The sequence below is a fragment of the Rana temporaria genome, chromosome 5, assembly GCF_905171775.1.
Source record: "Rana temporaria chromosome 5, aRanTem1.1, whole genome shotgun sequence".
Classification (NCBI taxonomy): Eukaryota; Metazoa; Chordata; class Amphibia; order Anura; family Ranidae; genus Rana; species Rana temporaria.
In genome coordinates this window covers 69,804,794-69,825,038 of record NC_053493.1, presented here as the reverse complement: position 1 = coordinate 69,825,038, position 20,245 = coordinate 69,804,794, and positions in this window count along the sequence as shown.

Here is a 20,245-nt window from a genome sequence, read left to right as displayed (position 1 = left end):
AATTTGTGACAGCTGTGAACAGTGTGACATTTTAGTGGAGATTCTGCTCCAGCTCTACCGCCTTCTAAGAATTGATATAAATACAGTAACCACAGTCAGCTCAGTTGAAAAAAATCAATCAAAATGTTTTTTTTTTCAAAATATCGTGATTCATCTGAATACATAGGCAGTACATATCATGTAAAGAACATTATCATTCATTTATTTATACCATCAGGGTTCTTTTGAAAACCCACACAGCAAATGTACGGATGAATTAGGACTATGAATTGCATAAGACATTGAGTCGACATGACTCCATTGTAAATGGCATTCAATTAATAATCTGCTGGGGTCATATGGCATTAAAGGTACAGGATAAGAAAAGAACATTGCTACCTGACCACAAAGGCTTCTGTCACATCATCCCTTCCAGACTATAATTATACAGGCACAAAAACTCACCGGGGAATTGTAGAAGCAATAGACCAGGCAATTTCCAATGTATTCTTCATTGTACTGATGGAATATAATGCCAGTTATCCTTAATTCCAGCTTTTATTTGTTATTTTTTTTATATATTTGTTTCACATTAGATTTTTAGCAATATGAAATTAATAAAATTAACAGCCAATGTGTAAACAAGCTTTAGTCTGTGTTAGCCCCGGTTCACACTGGGCTGCGGGAGTGAAGCCGTGCGGGTTCAGCTGAACTCACACGATTTCACTCCCGCTGGTAGTCCCGATTTCGGCCGCGGTTATAGAGACATCTGTGCAGGTTTCTGCACAGATGTCAATGTAAATCGCAGGCTGAAATTGCAAAAAGTAGTACAGGAACTACTTTTTGAAATCGGTGCAGCGCCGCAGATGTTGCGTCGCACCGATTAGGACGGTTCCATTGCCGGCAATTTGCGGCAAATACCACCGTTTTGACATGCGATTTGACATGCCAAATCGCATTTTAAAACGCACCAGTGTGAACCAGGCCTTAAGGCCGGAAACTAAAGTGGCTTTTCGAATGGTTTGCTCAGGTTCTTTTTTTTTTCTCACGCTGACTGTCCTTTGTATTATATATATATCACAAAGTTCAATGGTACAACTACTGTCAAGAATGTTTCTTAAAGTAGATAGTGGGGCAGATCCACATACATCTGCGCCGGGCGCAGTGTATGTAAGATACGCTACGCCGCTGTAACTTACTTTGCTTTTGTTTGAATCCTCAACGAATTTGCGCCGGCATAAAGGGCGCGGTATTCAAATGGATCTAATGGGGGCGTGTTTTATGTTAATACGTTGTGACCCGATGTAAACTACGTTTTTTTGGAACTGCGCATGCGCCGTCCCTGGGGGTATCCCAGTGCGCATGCTCGAAATTAAACCGGAACCCGCCAATGCTTACGACGGTGACGTCATTCTACACAAATTCCTATTCGCGAACGACTTACGCAAACGACTTAAAAAATTTAAAATTGTACGCGGGAAGGACGGCCATACTTAACATTGAGTACGCCTCAGTATAGCAGCTTTAACTATACGCCGGAAAAAGCGGAACGCAAACGACGGAAAAAAATTGACGGGTCGACGTACTTTCGTAGATCGCCGTAAATCGCTCATTTGCATACTCGACACGAATTACGACGGGAACGCCACCTAGCGGCCGCTGAAAAATTGCATCTTAGATCCGACGGCGTACGAAGACGTACGCCTGTCGGATCTAGCCGAGATGCCGTCGTATCTTGTTTTGAGGATTCAAAACAAAGATACGATGAGGGAATTTTGAAATTTCGCCGGCGTATCTATTGATTCATTTCTTTGTGGATCTACCCCATAAACTATAAATAGTAGACATTTAGGATGATGTTAGATGGGCAGGAGACAAATTGCCTGTGGCAGGATCACTAAAGAGGCTTCTTGTTTGTTCCTATGGAATTGTTCCCTCTGTAGCCAGGTACAGAAAGATGTCTCCATCACTGACCCGAAAAAAGCTGAATTACGATCACTATCAAGGGAAACAATATCTCAATGCCTCAGCTACAGAGGGAGTCTCTCTATACGACAAACAAGCAGCCTGTGGGCGGGGCCATTCAGGCTGCACAGGGGGGGGGGGTATTTTTTGGGTGGAGCACACTCTTCAATGCCCGGGATCAAGCAGAGACTATGGTCATCCGAGAATCAAACGTTATGGCAGTTTCCCGGCTTAGAGATGATGATGATTCACACAATGTTCAGCAATTAATCGCACAGAGTTCCTTCTGAAAAAGTGCTGTCCCGTGTCACTACACACTTTAATTTGATGTATGTTGCATTTAGGAGGGACACTGCAAAACGTGTGCCCTGCCTACCAGTCTAGCTTACCTCTGCCACCTCACTTCTAGTGGCAGAATGGGGTCCTCTGCACCTAGCATGGACTTATTGACTCCTTCTCTCCTGTACCATGTATCCAGACACACAAGGTAATGTGGATTTGGGCGTGGTTGCTTTGGAAAACCAACCACTAGGGAGGAAGCAAGAATACTGACCTTCTCACCACCGAAGGACCTGTGACTTAGACCAGGTACAATGTTTTATAGCCGGCTGCAATGTTACTTTGTTACCCATAGCAACTGCATTCCTTTTACTTGTCTTGCAGAGTAGACCTTTCGTAGTGTCTTTGCTTCATACTTCTATGTTCTTTACTCACCCTAGTTCTTTCATACACCAGGAACCTTTATACACCCCACTAAATGATTTCAGACCAGACTCAGAATAGTTGATGCATTTTTACTTGAATATTTTGCGGCAAAGTCCAGCGTGACCAATTCAATGCAACATTCCCTAACTGACTCAACTAGGCTACCCAGGCATAGCTCAACAAGGTGATAGTCCATTACTGGTGTATTGTGTACACATACTGTGGCAGGTCGGATCTATTGTGCAAAATGACGTATCTGTACAGTGTTTTGCGTAATAGATACTGTAGGTGCGTGCCCGATGCACGCCATGGGAGCATGTGTGCGGGTCTGGCGGACTCGATGTCTGCTGGCAACCCACAATCACTCCACAGAGAGGCAGAACGGGATCTGCTTATGTAAACAAGTCAAATCTCCTGTTCCTAGTGATCATGAACAGCGATCTCTGTGTTGTCCCAATGAGCCCATCCCCCACACAGTTAGAACACACCCAGCAGGGAACGTAGTTAACCCCTTGATTCCCCCCCTAGTGTTAACCCCTTCCCTGCCAGTGTTATTTATACATTGATCAGTGCATTTTTTTGTAGCCCTGATCATTGTAACTTGCGCCGGCGTTTCGAATGCTCCTGATTCAGGAACCTCGTTACGCCGACTGCAGCCTAAGATATGACTAGCATAAGGCTCTTATGCCAGTCATATCGTAGGCTGCATTCTTACGATGGCCACTAGGGGGCGTTCCCGTTGTGGTCAGCGTATAGTATGCAAATTGCATACGAACGCCGATTCACAACCCTACGCGAGCCCTGCGTACGCAGTTTACGTCATTTGCGTACGTCGGTTTTTGCGTAAGGCAGCCAATGCTACGTATACCCGTCGTTCCCGCGTCGCGAATTAAAAATTTAACGTCGTTTGCGTAAGTGAATCGTGAATGGCGCTGGACACCATTCACGTTCACTTTGAAGCAAATGACGTCCTTGCGACGTCATTTGCCGCAATGCACGTCGGGAAAGTTTCCCGACGGAGCATGCGCACTACGTTCGCGCCTAATTTAAATGATCCACGCACCCTACGGGATCATTTAAATTGCGCGCTCTTACGCCGGGCATTTTTCAGCAGCGCCCACGCAATTTACGGAGCTACTGCTCCGTGAATCAAGTGTAGCGCAGGAAATTTACGGAGGCGCAGCGGCAAAATGGTGCGCTGCGCCGCCGTAATAAATGGGCAAATGTACCTGAATCTACCCCTATAACTTTTGCACAAACCAATCAATATACGTTTATTTATGGCTGATGGTCAGCAAGTCTCGTACGCCCACACTTGAAGTACCACCACCTTAAGGAAAAACAACTGACTAATCTGCTGCCACTTTAATGATGTAGAAACGTGATTGCATTTTTTACCTCTATCTAAACTCAATAGTGAAAAAATAAGTAGCGCTAAATTGCACTTATGTGTATGGACCTCCAACCAAGTGCAAAGAAAAACCTAAAAATATAATAAAATAAAGACAACTTCATACACTTTAACCACTTGGAGCCCCGGCCATTGTAAAATGACGGCCACAAGGTGGCTCTACAATGCCGGGAGGACGTCTACTGATGTCCTCGGCTCCTCCGGCCACTGGCGGTGCACTGCATGCCCACCGCGTCACTGACGTGCCAATGCCTGTGCCTGACGGCCGTGATGTACGACAGGGACACACGATCTTCCGTTACACAGACAAGGACGTGGATCTGTGAGTGTAAACACACAGATCCATGTCCTGTCAGGAAGAGGAGACCGATGCTGTGTCCCTTGTACATAGGGTCACAGATCGGTCACCTCCCCCAGTCAGTCCCCTCCCCCCCACAGTTAGAATCACTCCTAGGGAACACATTTAACTCCTTCCTCGCCCCCTACTGTTAACCCCTTCCCTGCCAGTCACATTTATACAGTAATCAATGCATATTTATAGCAGTACAAATGTGCATCTCCCTCATTTGCACATGTGCATAGAAAATCATTGGGAGCGGCAAATGCGCCCAGCGTAAATATGCGCCTACGATACGCCGGCGTAGGAAAGTTACGTCAGTCGGATGACGCCTATTTTCAGGCGTATCTCAGTTTATGGGCATGGCGCATAGATACGACGGCCCATATTTACACTTACGCGGCGTATCTCGAGATACGTTTTTTTCAAAATTGTCACTCTTTTTTTTGTTTATAGAGCAAAAAATAAAGACCGCAGAGATGATCAAATACCACCAGAAGAAAGCCCTATGGGTGGGAAAAAAAAGAACGTCAATTTTGTTTGGGAGCCACGTCGCACAACCGGGCAATTGTCAGTTAAAGCGACGCAGTGCCGAAAGCTAAAATTTTGCCTGGGCAGGAAGGGGGTATATGTTCCCAGTAAGCAAGTGGTTAAAGTATCGCTATAAAGATAATGACAATGTGATAATTCAAATTATCAGTGTAACATTATCACCCTGCGACAAGTGAAAAACTACATTCAATAAAAAGTTCATAAGCATAATGAAATTCATCCGAAAAGAAGGTTGATCCAGTGCAAACTTTTCTGATCTTCCACCACACCAGTGCCAGTGATTCCTCTCCCTTTGGATGACACACTCACCAGATATTTATTAGTAGGGTTCTGTAATGTGTTGCAATCACCTTGGCGGAGCCACAGCAGGTTGGCCACTGAGAGTCAGTACATGGATTTGAGGGCAACTCAAAGGGGTATTTCCTGAGTAGCCTGGTATTTTTGTAATTGGGTAAGCTGGACAACCTGGTAGTATTTGGCCAAGTGAGGGAGATATAGGACTGATTTGGGTACTTGAGGTCTGGTTTTGCCTCAGTCATGGGCGAGAGCCCTATGTTGCAAGATTCTGAGGAAGTGTGAGGGGATGGGGATGGGTAGAACCCGGAATTAGTAGAGGATCTTTAGGAGAATGGTAATTTTGGTAGCGTTAATACCTCCATATGTAGCCATGCTAAAGGCAGTGTAGACCAGGACATAAGGCTGGTAGCATGAGGGGGGGGGGGTGGGTTAGTTGGCAGAATAGAAGGCTGTGTGGTCTGCTGTCAGTTTAATGCCTAGATATGATATATATTGGGGGGACCATGAAAATGGAAGGGCTTGTTGAAGTTGTGACAATAGAGGTTGTGGCAAGGAGACGTTAAGGACTTGTGATTTCTGTGGATTAACGACAAAACCAGAAATAGAGGCAAATCGATCTAATGTGGAAAGAAGATTAGGGGAAGGCGTCAATGGGGAGGTGAGGAAAAGGAGAATGTCATCAGCAAACAAGTTTGTGATGGTGACCACCTAATTCGAGTCCTTTAATGTCTGGATTGGAGTGTACTGCCTGGGAAAGGGCAAACAAAAGGGCTGATTTATAACCGGCATATTTAACGCACACGGAGGGGAGAGTATAGAGGGAGGAGACCCAAGAGAGGAAGTGTGGCCCAAATACCCATTTTCGCAGTATAAATTGTAGATAGGGCCAGGAAAGCGAATCAAATGTGTTTTTTAATATCTAGTGATACATAGCATGTTGGAACCTGGTGAGATTGTGCTGGTGAGATTGTGCTGAGCTATCAAAACTGCTCTATTGACATTGTCGCCAGTTTGTCTCACAGGGATGAACCCGACCTGGTCTTTTTGAATGAGGGAACCTATAATCGAATTTAGGTGAGATAAGATAATTTTAGCCATTGTTTTAATGTCCAGGTTCAATAGCGAGATTGGGCGGTAATTGGTCCAAGAGGAGTCATCTTATTGGGGTTCGGGTATCATGGAGATAATAGCTGAGAGTGAGTCTGGGCAGAAGAAGTGGCCTTTCAGGATATAGTTCAAGGCTTTAGACCCGGGGTGCTCAACGTTTTGAAGAGCAAGGGCCACTTAAGTGACTTAGTAACCGGTCGTGGGCCACAGTGAGCAGAGCGGGCAGAAGTCTGGTCCGTGTCCACTCTGCATATGCAGAGCAGACACGAACACAGCCCACTCTACTGAATGGGTCCTCTGATCCGATCCGCCCAGATGGAAGGCAATGGATCCCCTTCAGTTTTTTGCGTTTCGGAGGTAGGCGGGTGGAAATGGACACAAGTATGTCTACATCTACCGCGAATAAAGGGTCCGATTGGGTTGAACAGATCATGTAAAGGGGCCTAAGGCTTTCACACTGATGCACTGCAGTTTAATCGCACCACCATTTGCTTAGTTCAAAGGAACCACAAATGGGTAGCACTCAGTCATACCTTTTTAGGTGCACCCTAAACAGTTACAATATTTCTATTTTCAACACAATTTAATATTGCTGTTCACTGTCTATCACTAATCTTGCTGGTTCATATTGTCAACACCAGTCTAGTGGTACAGAACTCTAATTTAAGTAGCTTTAAGTAGACATTAGTCTATCCAGTTAAACCTGTGTAGGTGTAGTGTGTCAAGCCATGCAACTAGCATTTGCCTGCTGGAACTTTGCAACCCATTTTTACTATCTGTGGATCAGCTGGATGCTGGAATTCCTTTCTGTTGTTATGTAGACCTGGACTCTGGAGGTATTGCTGATATGTACCCTGCTGTGCCCTGTACCATGTTGTGTACCCTGTGTTCCCTGTACCCTACTGTGTGCCCCATATTATGCCGTTTACCCCATGGTGTGCGTGCCCCATGCCCTGCTGTGAGCCCCATAATGTGCCCCATGCTCTGCTGTGTGCTCTATGCCCTGCTGAGTGCCCCATTTTCTGCTGTGTGCCTTATGATGTGCCATAAGCCCTGCTGTGTGCCCTATGAACTGCTGTATGCCCTATTATTTGCCCCATGTCCTTCTGTGTGCCCTATTATGTGCCCCATGTTCTGCTGTGTGCCCCGCTGTCCCCCCTGCTCTGTCTTGCTGCCCCAGTACACTGCTCAAGTTAAACCCAGAATTGAGCATCTGTTCAGAAGAAAAAAAGCACAGGTTTCACATAAAATAGGTAAGTTCTAATATTTATTTAATTTATTTAATGCTATTTCTTAAAATAATTGTTTTTATATCACAGCTCGCTAATCACACCAATATTCCGTGAGCTGTAGCTCTAAATGCTATTTTAGGGGTTCCCCCCGAGATCTCAAACCTTTTTGGTAAAAAGAAACACTGATCTAATCCTAGTTGCATATTGGAGATTTGAGAACATGCCAAACATGTCTCTTCATCTATATATACTGTATTTATTTATTTATGTATCTATCTATGCACTGAATGTGTCTGTTTTTGGGTAGTAGTTAAATAGGAGCCTAAAGATTGTGGTGCATTGGTAGCTGTTCGCCATTGATATCTAACATTGTCAAAGGGAGGTCATCAATGGTAGCCTATGTATTTGTATCATAGCAAGTTTCCAGGCCCTTACATAGTGGCCGATTGCACACTTTTATTGTCTTTACCCTGGTTCACATTGGTACGATTTGACATGCGATTTGACATGTCACAAAAAAAGTAGTTTCTGTACTACTTTTTAGGAATTCGGGCCGCAATTTACATTGACATCTGTGCAGAAACCTGCACAGATGTCTCTGAAATCGCAGCTGAAATCGGGACTTAGCGGGAGGGAAATTGTGCGAGTTCAGCTGAATTTGCACGACTTCATTCCCGCAACCCAGTGTGAACCAGGGCTCAAACATCCTGCATAAAGTAGACCACTGCAGTCTACAAGTTGCATCAAGAACATATACTGTAATTTGCTTTGTTATTGCTTTGACAGCTCAACAATGAGGTGAGACTGGCATGTATAATTTCATGCCCATTACCCAATTTCCATCTACCTTTATAAGCAGCGTGGTAAAACAAAATGCAGTTTACTGACACAAAGTGACACAATAGGAGAAGTTAATGAAGCAAAAATGTACTGTTAAATTTCAGTATTGCAATTACTTTCTTATTATGCAAATGATAAGGGACCTTAGTACAGACATTGATTGGCACTTTGCACAATTAGGAAGTAAATACAATTTTGTCTGTTTAAAGATATATGACACCAAAAACATTAAATATCCTCCATATAATTTTATTAGCCTGCTTTGGAAATTCTAATTTCATTTTTTGCCTTGTGTACTTTCTTGACAGCTGTTAATGTTACAATAATTGGAATATTTGATTTACATAATGAGTTCTAAAGTCCACTCTGCCTTTTCAATCTCTTTAGCGCCTAAAGCTGAAATCGAGGCAGATATAAATACAGCTAATTATTTAAGATAAAAGTTAATTACATAAAAAAAAATAGATACATTTAAAAGCAGCTAGGGTGAGTACTTGTGTTTAAAGTTGGTATCAGCCCCCTTGTAATCACCTGTACAGCAGAGCATCGGTTTTGCTGCACTGCGCTAGAACGATTACTTATTGTGATGCTATCCAGTCATAGGGCTAGATTCAGATAGAATGGTCTATCTATGTGCCGGCGTAACGTATCTCAGATACATTACGCCGCCGTAAATTTGGGTGCAAGTTCCGTATTCAGAAAGAACTTGCGCCCTTAGTTACGGCGGCGTAACGTATTTGGTCCAGCGTAAGCCCGCCTAATTCAAATGGGGATGATGTGGGCGTGTTTTATGTATATTAACTGTGACCCCGCGTATTTGACGTTTTTTACGAACGAAAAAATCACAGTGCGCATGCTCAAAATTACGCTGCAAGTCATCATTGCTTTAGACATGAACGTAATTTACGTACAGCCCTATTCGTGAACGACTTACGCAAATTACGTAAAATTTTCAAAACTCGACGCGGGAACGACGTCCATACTTAACATTAGCTACGCCTCATATAGCAGGGGTAACTTTACGGCAAAAAAAGCCTAACATAAACGGCGTAAAAAATGCGCCGGCCGGACGTACGTTTCTGAATCGGCGTAAATACCTAATTAGCATATTCATTGCGTAACTATACGGAAGCACCACCTAGCGGCCAGCGTAAATATGCAGCCTAAGATACGACGGTGTAAGACACTTAGGCCCCTTTCACATTGGGACGTTTTTCATGCGGTACAGCGCTAAAAATAGCGCTGCTATACCGCATGAAAAATCATGCCCTGTACTCTTCAATGTGAAAGCCCGAAGGCTTTCACATTGAAGCGATGCGCTAGCAGGAACGCTCCAAAAGTCCTGCTAGCCGCATCTTTACCGTGGTATAGGAGCGGTGTGTTCACCGCTCCTATACCGCGCCTTCCCATTGAAATCAATGGGAAAGCGCGGTAATACCGCTGTAATACCGCGGTAATACCGCCGCAACGCGGGCGGTATTAACCCTTTTTCGGCCGCTAGCGGGGGTTAAAACCTCACCACTAGTGCCCGAATATCGCGGTAAACACGATGGTATAGCCGCGCTACAAATAGCGCGGCTATACCGTCACCACGGCTGACGCTTCAGTGTGAAGCCAGCCTAACGCCAGTCGGATCTTAGGGAAATCTATGTGTAACTGATTCTCTGAATCAGTCGCATAGATACGACGGCCCGCACTCAGAGATACGATGACGTATCCGGAGATACGGCGTCGTATCTCCGTTCTGAATCTGGCCCATAGATTGCAGGAAGGGAGGTGACCAAGCTGTATTGCTTAGCTGCTGTAAAGAAAGTTCTGGTCACCAAACTGTCTCTGATGTCTGTTATGCCGCGTACACACGACCGATTTTTCCATCGGAATAAACTCTGATGGGTTTTTCAGACGGAATTCCGCTCCAGCCATCTTGCATACACACGGACACACCAAATTCTGACCGTCAAAAACGTGGTGACGTACAACAACAGCATGCGTGGTCTTTTCTCCGTTGGAATTCCATACAGACGAATAAAATTTCCGATAGAATTTTTTTATTTTTTTCTCTTTCTAAGTCCGTCGGAATTTGCGACGGAAAAAGTCAAATGGGGTATACACACGGTTGGAATATCCCATTAAAAAATTTGGTTGGACTTTTTTCATCAGAAATTCCGACCGTGTGTACGCGGCATAAGGCTTGTGTTTATCTCAGGGCTTCATGTACAAAAATAAAAAAACCTTTGCAGATAAATCTGTCAATAGAGAGATATAGATATTGCTAAATGCAAATGCTAAAAGTTGCATTCTCAACACAAGGAAACAGGCGCAAACATTATTGTTTCTCTAATAACCAAATGGGGTATATATAAAAGGTATTGCAAAGTACGAGGTCCATTAAAAGTCCATATATAATGAAGATATGAAGGAGTCAATACACTAAGGCCCCGTACACACGACCGGGTTTTCTCGGCAGAATTCAGCAAGAAACTCGATGGGAGACGTATTCTGCCGAGAAAACCGGTCGTGTGTACACTTTTCGCCGAGAAACCCGTCTGGAAACTCGTCGAGCCAAAAAGAAAGCATGTTCTCTATTTCCTCGTTGGGCAATGGGAACATTTGGCTCGACGAGTTTTCTGACAGCCGAACAAGGAACTCGACAGGGGAAAACGGGAAGCCTTAGGGTTGCCACCAACATAGAAAAAAAAAGCAGAATTTCAGCACAGCTGAAAGTAAACGCCTCTAAAGCCCTGAACACACGATCGGATATCTGATGGAATCTAACCCGATGGATTTTTTTCATCGGATATCCGATGAAGCTGACTTTCATCAGTCTTGCCTACACACCATCGGTCAAAAATCCGAGTGTGTCCAAACACGATGACAGAAAACACTACGACGTGCTGAAAAAATGAAGTTCAATGCTTCTGAGCATGCGTGGACTTGATTCTGAGCATGCATGGATTTTTGACCGATGGAATCAGTTTGTCCGATGAAAACGGTCCATCGGTCCGTTTTCATCAAACAAACCGATCGTGTGTACAGGGCTTAAGTGTTGGAGTAAAGACAATTTTATTGAGAACATCCAAATGGCAACTCACATTTTAATGGAGTATAACAGGCATATCTGTGTAAAAGATATCCTGAAGGGTGAGGGCGGTGAAACATCAGAAGCCCCCGCTTGTGATTGGACTGCTTGAAAAAGCAGTGTGGCTGCCATAACACATGCAGCACGCATGCCCTGAAACGTATCGCATCTTGGTGATCTTGGTGATGTCATTGCCCTACACCGCTCTGCTCTCTGCACATCAAGCCTCGTTATGGGATCCTCCATCGCACGGCCATATTTACTTCCAGTTTCTGATGGTTCACCGCCCTCACATCCCTGCCATTTGGATGTTTTTAATAACATTACCTTTACTCCTACACTTAAAGGCACCTCTTCCCTTGTTTACTTTAAAGTGGTTGTATACCCCTGATTGTGAGTTTTATCTATAGGTAAGCCTAGAATAAGGCTTATCTATTGGTATTGGAAATATCTCCTATCTCCCTTGGTCCTTTTTCCTATTGGGACACTGTGTACAGACAGCTTTACCCTGGGGAAACAATTTCCAGCACTTATATTTAAACTGTTCATCTGTACACCTATAGCATCGACCATTTCAAGGAATACCAGAAGGGCTGGTAGTTCCTGCAGGCAGTAGAGCAGGGAGAATTTCTACAAAAGAGGAGTTACCCCTGTATACAGTTTACAACCTACTGTGATTTTTTTTCTAAAGGGAACTAAGAACTCTTGATCCTCAAGGGACTTTTGCTTTTTGATCACTGGTGGTGTTCGGTAATGAGAACAGTCCAGGATTTTATACATAGGGAGGAAGTTGTCTCTATTCATTGTTTTGAAAAAGCTGGGCATCCGATAACCCCTTCACCCCATCCAAGTTATTACCCCTAATAAAACAACAAAACCAAGCTCAGAGACTGTTGCTTTTGTCTGGATAAAAGTGTAAATGCTTGTTGTCTGGGTGTGTAGGAATAATGGAACCAGTTACCAGTAGCCCCTGCAGAGGTAGCGCTACATTAATAATGCCATAGGTAAAACTGTTAGAAAGCAAGCAGGTATTAAGGAATACTTATTGGACAGTTGTAGGCTAACATTTTTAACAAGTTTAACAAGGTAACAAAAAGTGTATAGACTGTTTGATGAGGCATACAATTAATTATTATTAGGCTGATATCAGATCATGTATCATGTCATCATTTAATGATTAACATCTTAGTAGCATACCCCCCCCCCAAAAAATGATTATCAATTTGGAAGGATTAATGCAGAAGGATATCCAAAATGGCTTCAAAATCTCTGAAGCAGGAAAAGTGTTTGGAAGTGAAACAAATATATGTGGAAGCCAATTTTTCACATGTTTAACTTGAGGTGTTAAACGGGTGTGACCACTGTGATATGTTGGAGGTCCAGATCACCAGTCAGCTGTATTAGTAAAAGCTTTAGAGCCGGTTCACACTGGGGCAACCTGGGATCTGACTTCAAGTCGCCTCAAGTTGCCACAAGAGAAAATGAATGGAAGTGAATGGGAGACGTCTTAATGTACACTACTGAAGTCGCTCCGACTTCAGAAAAGGTTCCTGTACTACTTCAATCCGACTTCTAGGCGACTTGTAGGCAAATTGTACCCATTGATTTCAATGGAAGTCGCCTCAGAAGTCTGATCCGCACTAGATTTCCGCACTTGATTTCCCATTCGACCAATTAGCGGCCCTTACCTACTACAAATACCATGATGCATCAGTGACCAGGCACGCCCCCCTGAAGACGTTCTCACAACGAAACGTACGTCGGAGGCGGTCCTGGTCACGTGACGTCCCCCCGCTCTGTGGTGTCGACAGCGAGGTTCCTATGGTGGTGTGACGGCGGCAGCTTCCTCCCCTCGAGCCGTAATTTGAACCGCATATTGGCGGTAGCAAGTCTACAGCCTCAGTGTCGGGTGGGCACCCTTTGAAGTAAGAGGCCATTTGGCTGTTTTCCATGTTTTTAATGAATTTTTAAATTAAACGTTATCACGCTATTGGCATCTCCCTGGTTTCCCCTTTTTTACATATATATCCCATTTGGAGCTCCTGGATCTATTATGGGTTTCTCCATATCCTCATGTGCGCAGGCACAATCCTGCATAAGCTTGTATGACCATCTTTTTCACTAAAGTGGTCAACAAGCTCTGGTAAGAGCATTATATATACAAAGCACCTTGGGTGGAATTGAAGATTATAAGTGTGGTGGTGGCACTTTTTTTTTTCCTTCTAAGAAGATCACTTTAATTGAAGAATTTTGGAAAATTTTCTTTCTTTATATTATTGGGACTATAAAGACTCTCTATATCTGATCACATTGAATCACATTTATCACTAAATGTGCAGCGCTGTCTGCAATATTTATATTTTTAGTTAATTTTATTTCTACATATTTTTCACATATGTTGTTATAATTATCATTCATTCTTTAATCAGGCAGCTGATTATTGGGTTTGACACTTTGTACTAATTGTCAATTGTGTTTAGTATCTAGCGCCCTCTATCTTCACATTTAACTATCTTAATTGAAGCAACAATACAGGAAGATAACATACATTTCTCAGGCAAACCCCTCCCCCTCCCTCCCACAGAGCTGATTGTTGTTTGATTGGCCACTGGAAAGCCTCTTGTCCTGGAGGCGACTTGAAGTTGCCTTGTACTGTCCTGGAGGCAACTTGAAGTTGCCTTGTAAGTTGCCTGATGATTCATACTCAAGTCGTGTCCAAGTTGCCTCCCAAAGTCGTGCTGGAAGTCGTGTTGCCCCTGTGTGAATGGGCTCTACTGCCGCATACAGACGGTCGTTTTTTGTGATGAAAAAAAATGACGTTTTTGAAAACGTCATTTAAAATGATAGTGTGTGGGGAAAATGTCATTTTATGTCTTCAGAAAAACGACCAAAAAATTTTTTGAACATGCTCGAATTTTTTGTGTCGTTTTTCAAAATGTCATTTTTTGTGTCAATGAAAATGATAGTGTGTGGGCAAAACGACGTTTTTAAACCCGCACATGCCCAGAAGCAAGTTTTGAGACGGGAGGTAAAACTACCATTCATAATGGAGTAAGCACATTCATCACGCTGTAACAGAAAAAAAAGCACGAATCATCTTTTACTAACAAGTAACCAGCTAAAAGCAGCCTCAAGGCGAATAGAACTTCCCCTTTAGAGTGCCGTCACTTTGTTCATCATTTTTCAAAATGATGGTTTGTATGCTACATCGTTTTTGAAAATGAAGTTTCAAAAATTTTGTTTTTTTTCATCACTTCAAACGTCATTTTTTTTTCATCACAAAAAACGACCGTCTGTATGCGGCATTACAGTCTTTATTTTCAAAAGGCAAATGAAAAACAGCTTATACCAGCATGAAAAATAAACAAAACTGTCCATCAATTTCTTAAAACAAACTATTAGCTCACCACCAGCAAAACGTGTCCTTTCAAAGGGTTTCACTCGTTTTCATAGGGTCTCCGCCTGCTCCAAGGGTCCAAAAAGAACAGGGTCAACAGCAGCTTTGCAGTGTCTCAGTAATGCTGGCAATAGTTGGGTAGAATTTCACATGAAAATTCCTATGAAAAGAATATTTAGAAATGGTATTTTTCTAAGAATTAGTGGGTGAATTCGATGTTCATTTTCAACCACAGTGATGATAAAATTTGAATGAGCAAATTTCTAACAGTGAATGTGGTTTTTCGTTTGTTGAAGTCCATTCATTCCAAAATCATATGTTAAAAGCAATTTAAATATTTAGAACAACATTCAAATGTTTTGAGGATTTTCATATACATTTTCCTAAGGATTTTTGTTCAAAATTCTATCCATCTAAGGTCATGTTTACCCAGCAAACAGCTCTCACAAGTGTGTCCTGCTCCACATAACATCTCATGGACACCTTCTGGCTGCTTCCTGTAATTCTCTGCTGTAGGTGGGTGAGTCATTTCAAGGCCACCGTACTCGTAGTCAGGGTTGGAAGCTCTTTCCCACCCAAAATTCCATGGAGCCTTGGAATTCTCTGTTCCATTTGAGGACTTAAAGGATCACTAAAGGATTTTTTTTTTTTAGCTAAATAGCTTCCTTTACCTTACTGCAGTACTGGTTTCATGTCCTCATTGCTCGTTTTTGCTTTGATGTTGCTGTAAAACTGCTCTGATCTCCACACTTCCTGGTTGCCTGTTTCCTTATAACCATCATACTAGGAGCTTTTCACGATGGACTAAGCTGTCATTACTGTGTGTCTAAAACTTAACAGAACCAATCAGATTCATTTTAAAAACAAAACACTCCCCTGGATTTGTTTGTTTTTGTTTTGTGTGTCTCTCTAGTTCACAGGAACATGAAACCAGTTTAAAAGTGAAACTAAACTGCAGGCACATTATATGATTGATTTTTATCTATTTGTAATAATTTTTAAAAGGAATCAGTTAACTTTTATGTCTCTATACCCTGTAAACAGTCATTTCAGGAAAAAAATTTTTTCCTTTAGTGACCCTTTAATAATCCTGGGAAAGCTGCAAAACAGCTTTCCCTCTCTACTGGATCAGCCCGGAACCCCTCACTATGCATGGTTGAGAAGCCCTGAGTACTCCAACTGTGCTTCTTTCTCTCCCCTTAAATGGACTGCAACCCAAATAATGGGGTCACATTTCTGCCTTCCAGAACCCATCCGCGGCATCCTGCCTACCACATATTCACATAGAAAATTTTGAAGTAACCCTCTGCACCCTGCTGTGCACTCTTATACATTAGTCGTAGACTTTTTTTTTAAATCAGTAATTTCTGTTTTGTATATATTTTAATATATGTTCAAAATGGCCAACTGCATCAAAGTTAACCTACTCTGGCCAGTCCCTACCTAACTGTACAAAATGCCAAATTATTGTTTACATCATACTTAACAGGACATATAGTGCTAATATGGGGCAGACAAACACAGTTGCCTCTGCATCTGAAAGGGGTAGTGGTTGGGGTACGGTAAAGGCATGGCTCAGCTACAGGGTTTTACTGCCCCCCAACTGCTGGAGTGAAGGAGCTCTTAAAGAGCCTAGAACAATCCAACCTTCTTCAGCTTGGCTCATTAACCTCTAAGCGGCCCAGCAAGCTACCTACAAATCAGAAGAAAAATTGTTTGGCTGTTTGAACCTGGGATAAATATATCTTCACTGTCATATGCTGGGAATTATTTTTGTATATATTTATTTAAATGTTATCAGTAGAAATGTACAGTACATGCAATGTAGTGTGATTAACGTGTAATGTGTGTAACCAACTATTGCTTGGGAAATCACAAAACTATCATGGTATGGTATATTGCTAGATAAATATTGCTAGATCAGAACCATAATTATGAAAAATATGTTATTACAGTATTGGTTGTGTCCATTCATGTGTAAACATAAACCAAAAAGCTGGTGAAGAATTTTAATTGTGATGTTGAAACTCGACAATATATCAGCTTCAATGAAGAAGGAACATTGAGAAAGAACTGAAATAGAATCAAAATGAGCGATTGCCTAGAAAGCAATCTAATTTTTCTGCAGTGTTCGATCAGAGTACCCATTGGAAGGCAACATGAGTTAATATAATGTTTCTGGAGTTTTTTCTACATATCTGTTTCCTATTCCCAAGATCAGTCAGGCTAATACTTGCAGTTCCATGGTTTTAAAGGATAAAGGTATTTCATTGCCTGATTGATACAGACAAATGGCCACAAGCAGAGTCTGCATCTGAGTGCCTGACTCCTGTCTGGCTAGGACAATAAGATGAGAATTCAGTGATTACCACTCTGCAAGCAAGCTTCAAAGAGAATAAGATATGGGCAATACTGCCACCTAGAGGCCAATATAATATATTACAAGGACAACCTTTGGCAATATCTCATTGGACAGGATGCAAGTAGGGTGGTTATAAGTGGGTGTGAATATTCTAGTAAAAAGCTCAGTGGTGTAGTGGTTAGCACCTTCACCTAGCAGCAAAAGGGTCGCTGGTTCGAATCCCGACCACAACACCATCTGCTTGGAGCTTGCATTGTCCGCGTGGGTTTCCTCTGGGTACTCCGGCTTCCTCCCACACTCCAAAGACATGCTGTTAGGTTAATTGGATCCTGGCCAAATTGGCCCAGTGTATATATATGTATATATGTGTGTCCCAAGCGTGTCAAGATCCTACAGGGTAAATGACCGCACCAGCCAGGAAGACACTGGTTGCAAACAGCGCCTAGAGGCGATTCAGTTAGTATGTGTAGCGCTATACAAGTCATTCATTCATTCACAAAGAGTTCGGTCTCTTTTCACTGCTGGCTTTTTCCATCTTGAGACCTTGCTCTGGATGCTGGCTTGGGCCTAAGCCATGTGGCCCAGAGCTCGCTCTTTTAACATCTTGAGACCAGGCAACGAGTCTATTCTAGAGGATGTGATAAGTATGTTTGATGTTTTATTGGTGTTATATGCTCTGTAGATATCTGCTGTTTAGTGTGTGATATTCCTTTTTTCTTGGGATATAAATGTAACATTGTTTACTAAGCAGACGTGTTTGTTATATCATTGTGCTTATCAGACTTTTATAGACTAGCTAATTATAGGGATAGACATGGTAATACATATATGCAATAGTTATATATACCGTATTTATCGGCGTATAACGCGCACTTTTTTCCCCTTAAAATCAGGGGAAAATCGTGGGTGCGTAATATATACGCCGATCCTGCTGTCTCTACTGCGCACTCGGCTAGGCTCGGCCACGCTTGGCTCCGCCCGCAGGACAGCGAGAGAAGCTGAGAGAAGCCGAGAGGAGCCAAACAGACAGGAAATCCGGCTCTGTACAGCTCGGCTGAGGCGCCAAACTAAAAAATACACACCGGGCAAGACAGCAGACGGACACCTCCAAGCAAGTCCGCAGACGGACGCCGGACAACGCAGCCGATAGACGCCGGACAAGGCCGCCGAGAGGAGTCGGACAAGCCGCAGATGGACACCCACAAGGCTGGATGGACTCTGCGCAAGTCCGCAGACGGACGCTGGACAAGGCCACCGATGGACGCCGGGCAAGACAGCAGACGGACAACGACAAGGCCGCACCAACGAGCATTCAAAATGTAAGATTTTTTTTCATGTACGTTTTTTTCCTTAAAACTTCCCTTAAGCTTGGGGTGCGCGATATACGCAGATAAATACGGTAGTTTATATTAGATTGTATATTATTGCATATTTACTTCAGTACCATTGGGGTCAATTTGTATAAAAGTAAGCAAGTACATTTTTAGATTATTAGAAAATCTTTTGTGCCTTTAGGAAACCCACACAAAAAACAGGAAGACTGTACAAACCCCATGAAGTTAGTGCACCCTGTTATACACTTTTGTATATAAAGTTGCGTATATAGCAGTTACTGACAAAACCCTGTAATAAAGTCATTGCTATCCTTATAACAGTCTGCCAATGAATTACTACTGGGCCAGGTAGTTACTGTACATAAAAGTGATTACTGTCTGCCATAAAGTGGTTATTTTCTCTCAGACTTTACATCAGGAAGACTGACAACCTTAGCATTACTATATAATTTGTACTTAAATGGAAGCAATCTTCACTGTTACCATCCTCCAGCACTAGGTCTATTATTGGAAAATAAAGTGTACATCAAATAAACGCTGATATAAAATAACTATACCAGCAGACGGTCTAATCTACAACCCACAAGCTCAACTAACCACAAGAATTTGGTTGGTTGTGAATCCAAAACTGGGCAATAAATTGACAGCTTCAGTATAGTTCATTGAAGGATTAAATCAAAAACAGAAAAAAGCTACGGCAATTGAAAGTGGTAAATGTTTCTGCTGGTTTCAACCAGGACAATTTCAATCCCATCTCTTTGTGGGTGAGCAAAATCACCATTTAATTTCTTTGATTGCTTTGTGATTTCGACAAAAAATATGGAACAGAAAGATTAGAAAGATTCACCAAATTGTCACCTAGATGGCCAGCTTAAAGCAGAATTTAACCATTAAAAAAAGGAAGGCTTTTCATTGCAGAATAAAAAATTCTTACCTTACTGCTTGCGAACTTCTTCAGAATATATATTGAGGTACCCGTCATGGATGTCTCTTTTCACCCCTACCTTTTACTCTGGCGATGGAGCCCATGGCCAAGGCCATTAAACGTGCATCAAAATATCTTGGGCTTTTCCAATGGATTCCATGATTTTAAACTTTGTATGTACGCTGATGACGTCATACTATGGATTTCCCTCCCAAATCTCCCTCCCATATTACAGAAATTCACTTCTCACGTGTCAGGATTCAACAGCAGAGATGACCATATATGCATAGCTACACAAGGAAACCAGACTATATATGTATAGCGCCCTGCTCCTGTTGAGTAGGCGCTATTTTATAAATTTAGTTATCTGAGCCGTAGTTCAGCTCAGAATTTCATACCAATTTATGGGTTTCTGTTCCAGTTCAGCTGCATTGCACATCTTCCACCTGACTATGGGTGTCGCGGTCACCAGGAGTCAAGGTTGGAAATGCGATAGGCTGGGTGTATTGGGTGCCTCTTGCCCAAAAGCAGCTCAGTGGCGATGGCCCTCCTGGCCTCAGGGATGTATTAGCAGCTTTTGGTCTCGGGGCCTGCTGGCCCGAGGCTCCGTTACTGTGAGTAGGCCCAGGAGTTTCTGGGGCCTACTGGTCCAGGGATGGTCCTGTGCTGTCTTCTCTGCAGGAAGAAGCCGAACAATTGAGGATTCAATTAGAGGACACATCC